At 38.1% G+C, this 7,604-nt stretch overlaps 1 protein-coding gene across 3 annotated transcripts in view; it reads right to left on the reverse strand.

The window, feature by feature from the left end:
* LOC139921183 (protein FAM168A-like) overlaps positions 1–3,836 on the reverse strand; it is a 41,760-nt gene extending 37,924 nt beyond the window's left edge. For 2 of the 3 annotated variants that reach the window (XM_078286601.1, XM_071911353.2), the window contains exon 1: positions 3,731–3,836. The gene's annotated coding sequence lies outside the window, so the exon portion shown is untranslated. The remainder of the gene's footprint in view (positions 1–3,730) is intronic. The other variant, XM_078286602.1, reaches the window with a different exon arrangement.
* Between the last annotated feature and the right edge of the window lie 3,768 nt (positions 3,837–7,604).

Genomic DNA, 7,604 nt, shown 5'->3' on the forward strand with positions numbered 1-7,604 from the left:
AACTGAACAGGAAAGAGCCGAGCGGAGGTTTCATTTATCTCCAGCTCTCGACACAGGTTCGGGAAAGCCCCTTGAGCCTGTCGCTGGAGTAACGTTATTCATGATTTCACCCATTTAGTGCGGTTTCTCCTTATTTTTCGCCTCCGCCTCTTCCTTTCTTCTTCCACAACCAAAAGACCAAGGGCTGACAACGCCAGTGCCATTTGCAACTTCTTATCAGACATATGGTTATTTCCCCTCACGCAGGCGCAGAACGTACGTGCTAGTTGGCCGTCGGCTGTAGTCTTTGCGGTGTGTTCAAGTGCAACTTTTTGGACCAGACACAGGCGACGTGAGGCGACGCAACAGTCGGCCTTCGTCGCCGCTGGTTCTTTGACGTCGGTTTGGTGTGTCAGGGCCTTTAGGCTAACCAAGGCTGACTGAGGCTAGGAGTTACTTAGTTACTTGAGTTTACTGAATTGAAATGAAATGTCATTGAAGTTAAACATAATGAGATGATATTGAAGTGAAATGGAATGTTGTTGAAGTGTAATTAGATGTTAAGGTAACTGCTTGAATTTTGAGGACTTCATTACCCAGAAATCCTGTAACGTGATGTCTGTCAACCTAAATGCCTTCTTCTTAGTGTGTGGTGGAGGTGGGGGTGGTGAAGAGGTTCAGACATTGTTGGTGAGTTCACCTTTCTCTGGACAGAGCGCTCGCTCACTGCTGTTTAGAAGTACATTTTGGATCTAGCTCTGAAGTTCAGATTCGTCACTTCCTGTGTGGAGAAGATTTCCCCCCAGTGTCCATACCGACACCAGAATTTAATTTGGGCAAATAGGGCAAATCTAGGGAGCATCAATCAAGGGGGATGGGACGCTCTTCTCTGCTGCAGCCTCACTTTGTGGTTTAGCTGATAAGATGGCTGGATTTTTACATAAAAGTCTTGCCTAGCGCAGCTTTAACTGTTTCATTCTAGCACTAGTGAAAAACAGAGCCAATCCCTGTATGTCCCTGTATGAACAGCTCAGGGGGGAACCATACTGAAATTGTGAGTGAGGCTTTAAAAATGTATAATGTTTGACATTAACTTGGGAAGCACAAGGTGTGCATGTGTTGTCAACAGAAATTTGTGTCATGCGTTTGAAGTCCATTGTTCGGTAGTTGCTGTGAGTCTAAGGCAAGCACTGTTCCAAGTAGGATTCAATCACTTTCCTCCGACTGGATCTTTCCTCCACAAGCTTGATTCATATGTCCAGCTTGTCAGGCTTGTTAATCGCACTACTCAAGACAAATAAGTAGAATTTATACTGTTTTAAAGATGTACAATTGTTTTGGCCACTGATTAAAAAATTGGTACTAGATTGATACTAGTGAAGGGAAAAATAGCGCATCAAAAGTTATGCATTACATGTTTTTAAAGCACATGTATAAGGGCACAGAAACGCTCTACAAACGCAGGGGTTACATACAATACTACTTTTCCCAATGCCAAGTGGTCCATTCAAATTTTAGAATGATAAGTTAGCAAGCTCTTTGTCCTATGTTTCCTTCAGTGGCGTAATGCTGCAAACGGATCTGCCATCAGCTAGAACAGAACACCAGATTCTTAGGCTTTTGTCTCAATAAGGCCCTCTAGAGAGATGTCAAATATAGGCCGAGCTCTTAAAGGAATACACTAAGTTTAGTATGCTTACGTGTTAGCATGGAGCACCGGAGCCAACGATCTACCGGGGACACATGGATGATTTTAGTGTCTGTTTTCATCGCTTCACAGCAAACTTGGCCAGCGGGACAATCTATCAAAAACCTGGTGTATTCCTTAAGTTAGTGTTGTGTCCATGCCCACTGAAAAGATCCACCCATTTTCTTGTCAAACTAAGCTTTTAACCTTTCAAAATGAAGCAAGCACACACTTTTTATACATGAAACTAGTCTTTCCTAGTTTTTTACTTGCCATTATTGACAGCAGGGTGGCGTAATGAGTCGGGAGACTGTCCTTTAATCAGAGGACTGGGTTCAAGTGGACCATGTCTGCAAGCATCCACCCTGCTGAAGTGCCTTGGAGCAAGGCACTGAATCCCTACTAGCTCTAGGGATGCTGCTCTCTGCTTCTATATAAGGCCTGTCATAGTACCAATCTGAGGCTGTTTGAGATTTCCAAAAGCACCAAACAAAACTAATAAAACCAGCAGGTGTATGCATCCAAAACTAACTCACAGATGCCAACTCTCATTGATAGCGCAGTTTGATAGATTGAATGGAACTTGAACTTAAAATTCATTTTTATCTGCTGTCCTTAACAACAAACAAACAAATAAATCACTATAATCCTATTGGGACTTGTGGTACTCAACAGTGATTTTATAGTGGCCTTGATTATATTTTTCATCTCCTATGATATCACTAATATTCCTTTAGGGAATTAAAGAGTGTCTGTGTTGCCCAAATGTGATTTTATGGTGACCTAATCACACTGTTTTTTGTTTTTTTTTGTTTGTTTGTTTAATTTATCTCACATGGTATCACTATATTCGTATAATATTCCTGTAGGGACTTGCAGTTTTGCTGTGACATTTTGTATCTAAAATGCATTATAGGATTCCTATTAGTTCCTCACTTATTCTTTCTGATTGCGGGTGTAGTGGTGGAAATACAGTAATTCACTCGGCATTTCACTTGCCTTTAAAATGGTCACACACTGTGAAAACTACCGACACCATTTTGAGCCGCACGTCTCTGCTGCTGCTGTTGTGGAAAAATGTTCAGTATAGCCGCTCATCCAGAACCTGTCCTGTTTTTACTGATGCATCCAAGGGATTCAGTCGCCTTTACATGTATATTAATGAGCACTCCAACCTCAACTGTCACACACTTAAGCCCCTGTCCGGACTGGTTGTACCTGGGACGTCCCTAGCCCTGATACGTAGGGTAACTTACTGTTCTCTATTTTATGGAGAGGAAGGCACGCCAAACACCATTCAAAAATCTGGCAATTTAATGTGACCTTGATTAACGGCAGGTATAAACCCGACAAAATATAACTCAAGATCTTTTTCTGAATTAGTGGCTTCCACTATTCATTTCGGCAGACATATAATCCACCAAGAAGCACTTTATTTCAATAAAATTTCAACTTTTTGAATTGGTGCGCACTGCTCGGTACCGCCCTCAGTGGTGTATTTTGGTAGAAGATTGTGGGAATAACAGACAAACCAAGCTGATGTTTTATTGAAATAAAATGCTTATCGGTGGATTATATGTATGCCGAATTGAAGAGCGGTTGCCAGCTATTCAGAAAACGTCTTAAGTGATATCATATGGGGTATGTACTCATGCCGACAAGCAAGGCCACATTAAAAAGCCAGATTTTTAATGCAGTGTGGCATGACGTATCTTCATACGAGAGCATTGCACGTATCGGGGCTAGGGACGTCCAGTAATGCGAACAAATTGTTGTGAGGTCGTCAGTGATTTTAGCCCGTCCGAATCTGCCGTGTCCGTCGTTTGTAAAGTAAAAGGATCCGCTGCATTATCTTGTACCTGCATTTGGTCACGTTTTACAAAAATATAATATCAACCTTGTCACCTGGCTTGCTGCGCATCTATAGTAGACTAGACTGGACTCATTTCCACTCTGCATGTCCCATCTTTTTTTTTTTATATTTGCACTGAAATACATTTGCACCATCCTGTAAGACAACATCTGTTTCCAACACAAGAAACATAACGTGGAAATCACACTCACCCCAATGTGTAAAGGGATGTTGTTGTCGCGTTGCACCGTGTCTTATATATTCCAAGTTGAGTGTAATAGACAGTATTTCCTTTCGTTCAATGCTGGCGGGTCCCTCCACTAGTGTCAAGCCCGCCACAATACACACAGACAACATCCGCTCATACATTTAAAAACAAGACCCTTTTGAAACGCCATGCACCGTAGTACACCATAATGTTACTATCGTCCATTTGTCAGCTATAGTTTCATTCATATACATTTTAATGATTCTTCTGATTATTTTTATGTGATATTTCCCCAATCCCCAATACTTACTTTAGATGTTGTGGCCACTCTTATGCGCAATTTTTAAGTCAAAATCACTACACTTCCGGTCTTATTCTAGCTAAATCTAGCTAGCTTGACGCTGCTGTTTTCTCCAATGTTTGTTTAGCTGCGCCAAGTTAGCTAGGGTTAGTCAGACTAAGACCAGAAACAAACAGTTTTGCCTTCAAAGTAAAAGCGGGAAATTTATATAGGCCTATATTGCTGTGTAAATACGCGGTGAAAAGTTCAATAAAAACAACACTTACTATTTCCAATTACTAAAGATTGTCCCTCACATTTATTGTTTATTTTCATTTTGGAACTTTGTAATACTCAAAAAACTTTGTCAATAATGGTTTTAGTTTGAAAGTTGTGGCCGGAAATCCTATTTTGTTATTCTGGCTGGCTTGACGCTGGTGGTTTGCTTCACTGGTTTGTCCAAAGCAGCGTAGTTAGTGACATCCAGATTCATACACAGTGGGGGGATGGGAATATACAGTGAAGGGCTGGAGGGGAGGACTTTTATTTTTTCCAGTGGTATGCACAGAATTCGTGGGGAATACTGCCACACATCTGCAAAAGGGTACTTCCGAAGTTTTTTTTTTTTTAACTATTAATTTGTCATTGAACTATTTCTAAATATAGCCCTTATGAGAAAGTCCCTTTGGAAGTCAATAGGTGCTTGTTGGGGTCCCATCGTGCTCCAGCTGTGATACAGAGTTAAATAAAATGGTGGGTGAACTCCAGTCAGCGATCATCACAAGGCAAACAACCACCATGAACAACAATCAACTATCAATTATTAAATAAACAATTATGTTTAAAAAAAAAAAAAAAATCGTTCTTATTTTTTCCAAAGACACTGTTTAACATCTCAGTTTGATACTATTTATATCAAATATATGTATATTATATATACATATATATTGATGTAAAAATGTACCTCAACCTTACTTTTTTTGTGAGTTAGAAAATCAAGCATGAAATTACATAATATAGAATACAACATAGACACAAAATAATAAAGAAAACGAAAAAGAAAATAATTTTAAAACAGCACAAATAAAAATAAATAAATAAATTGATAATAAAGCAACAATTTCAAAACTTATTCTCCATCACTGCCCCACCCTCTCTCTTATACATGATTTTTCAAGAGCATTTTTTTCTATATATTTGTATACTATATTTTTTTCTATACATACAGTATATACACATACAGACACATACATACATATGTATAAGAATGTAAAATATTGATCTACTGTATATAAGTGAGGTTGTTGGATGCACTGTACATTCAAGATGACCATGTGCATAACATCAGAATTAACATTTGTACACGTCAATTGCACATTCTACATATGTTTGACTAATTCAGCTGCATCTGCAAGTGCCTCAACAGTTTGCGTGATACAAATTATTATGATGTATACTATACTGTGTATTTACCTCATAAAGATTTACATCAGCCCAAGAAGAAAATTGTAATTTCGGGAATATACATTAGGCCTATACTATTTAGCCTATATACTCAAAGTACAGTACAATACAGCAACTGTGTTAGAAATATAGGCTAATGTTTATCTCAGAGATCATCATACAACGTCAATTCATCATTCCTGTTTAAAAATGTTATATTTTAGCAGAATGATGTCGTTTCCTTGACCGAGCAAAATTCTGTAAAAGTCATAGAAAACATTTGTCTAGTATAACAGCCAATAAACAATGATACAACTTTATGCATAAGCCAACTTGGCACCATTCTGAATCTGATAGCCTTTTTAGTGCCATAGTCGGCTTTGTCCGTAAGGGAAAATCTTCAACCAACTCCTACCTGTTTATGTTTTTTACATGTGCAGGCAGTCATTGGAAGGATAGGGATCCCTGTCTATTTTCCCTGACAGATAAAGAGAAACTGGAGAAATTCAAGATCCACATCAAGACAAACTACTGCTGGTCCAAGACTAGACAAGAACAAAACTTTTCGAAGGAAGGACTGAACTCGATTACTAACAGTTCCACAACACCCCCATGAGTATTTGTAGAACATACTTGTAGACATTAACTTTAATCAACTGTAGTAGTACTACTATGACTATGAATACAACTAGGCCTGCTACCACTACCACTACTACTACTACTATAACTACTACTACTACTACTACTATTACTAACCTACTATTACTAGGCTACTACTAGTACTACTGCTACTGCTACTACTATTACTACTACTACTAGCCTACTACTATTACTAACCTACTGTTACTACTACTACTAGTACTACTACTACTACTACTATTAGTACTACTACTACTACTATTACTAACCTACTACTACTACTAGGCTACTACTAGTACTACTGCTGCTACTATTACTACTACTACTACTAGCCTACTACTATTACTAACCTACTGCTACTACTACTACTGTTACTACTACTGCTACTACTACTACAGTAGTAGTAGTAGTAGTATTACTGCTACTAGTACTGCTTCTACTACTACTACTAATAATAATACTATTACTAACCTTCTGCTACTACTACTACTACTACTACTACTACTAGTAGTAGCCTACTACTGCTACTGGTACTACTATTACTACTATTACTACTATTACTACTATTACTGCTACTATTACTACTTTACTGCTGCTACTACTACTCTACAGACAACCATCTGAAACATTGCTGCTGATGGGCCAACATTTGCTTTGTATGCTATGTCATGCTATGTTAGATGAGCCAACATTCTGTGGCCTCATTGTTAAGGCACTTTAAATGTGACTGCTGCCCTCCTGTGGCTGGTACTGACACTACTCAGTCCAGGCTCAGAAGAGCGTCACATAGTGGCTGAACAATGAAGGAACTCTGGGTGTCCTCAGGTGAAATACACAAGGCTCAAGTCATATTAACATTAATAGAAACAGGACTAGAAGATGAGTAGTTCTTAAGACTAAGCACAAGAGCAAGAAAATGTAATTATATTGGTTGACAACTGAGAAATTAAATGCATCCTCATCAGGTAGACAGCCATTGCAAATTGCAGAAATAAACAAAACTGTCCCTTGCTCTCTTGCTCATTAGCATATGCTTGAGGAAATGGAAGTCAAATGTGCGGCAAGAAATGAATGAATGAATGAATGAATGAATGAATGGATGGATGGATTCATTATTTTTGAAATTGTTTATCAATTCACACATAAATCCATAAATATTCCGAGATTCATTTTACCATTTATTAATTCATTCATGTATTTATTTATGTATGTATTTATTCCTTTATTTGTTATTGCATTTATTTATTTATTTAGTAATTGATTGATTGATTCATTCATCACTGATGTATTTAGCCTTTTGCTTTATTTGCAGAAATAAACAAAACTGCTTATGGAAGCCAGCAAGGCTGACTAGAACACAGAAAAAAACAGAGATTTCGAGTAAGCTTTAAAAGCAATGATCTCATAACAATATTACAAGCAGCCCTGGAGATATATATATATATATATACATATATATATATATATATATATATATATATACTGGGAAGATTCACATAACTGACCTGGGGAGGCT

Source organism: Centroberyx gerrardi, chromosome 11 (genome assembly GCF_048128805.1).
Source record: "Centroberyx gerrardi isolate f3 chromosome 11, fCenGer3.hap1.cur.20231027, whole genome shotgun sequence".
NCBI classification, from domain to species: Eukaryota; Metazoa; Chordata; class Actinopteri; order Beryciformes; family Berycidae; genus Centroberyx; species Centroberyx gerrardi.